An 821-nucleotide genomic window follows, 5' to 3' on the forward strand; every position below is an offset into this window, starting at 1 on the left:
CAGAAGCTTGTTAAGAAGATTGCAAAACAAATGAAGTTAAGAAGTTGAGCAATTCATCAGTAAAACATTTGTACATCTGCGTCCTGTCAGCGTATTAAGTACACTGTCCCAATTCAGAGTAATGAAATCATATTTTCTTTCTTATGTTCCACGTGAACACAATTCCGGATATTATACTGAAGGCATAGGCCTAATATTCATAAGTTCCTGATCACTATTACTGATGAATTAGTATTTCTCATAAAATATAAATAGGAAGTGGGGAGCAGACCATTTTAATTGACCCACAAAAAGTCATGGTGTAGGACACGGTGGGACAGTCATCTGAAGACTCTATTCAATGTGTGGTCCATGAATCAACAGCAACAGCATCATCCAGGAGCATATCACAACTGCAGACTCTGAAGCCCCACACAATCAAAATCTGCATTTTCACAAACCTCAGATGATACACACACATTAAAGCTTCTAAGGACTACCAGAGTCATGTACATTTCTACACATGTGAACCTTCCAGTAAATCACCTGTCGTAAACAAGGATAAGATTGTCCTGTGATACCCAATAATATTAAATATAAAATTGAATTGCCGTTATGGCACAACTGTAGTTGGCAAAAGTGGTCACATATTTATTTTATCTCCCCAATAAATTATTTATGTAATGTCCCTGTTGATTGTGTTTGCTTTAGTCATATGGTGGATATTACTTAATGATATTTCTTATACAAATCTAAGCTTTCAACAAAAGCATAACCTATAAAATAAAATATATTTATTTTATTTATGAGTGGACTCATATTATTAGAGAAAAAATAATGTA

Source organism: Myotis davidii, unplaced genomic scaffold (genome assembly GCF_000327345.1).
Source record: "Myotis davidii unplaced genomic scaffold, ASM32734v1 scaffold874, whole genome shotgun sequence".
NCBI classification, from domain to species: domain Eukaryota; kingdom Metazoa; phylum Chordata; class Mammalia; order Chiroptera; family Vespertilionidae; genus Myotis; species Myotis davidii.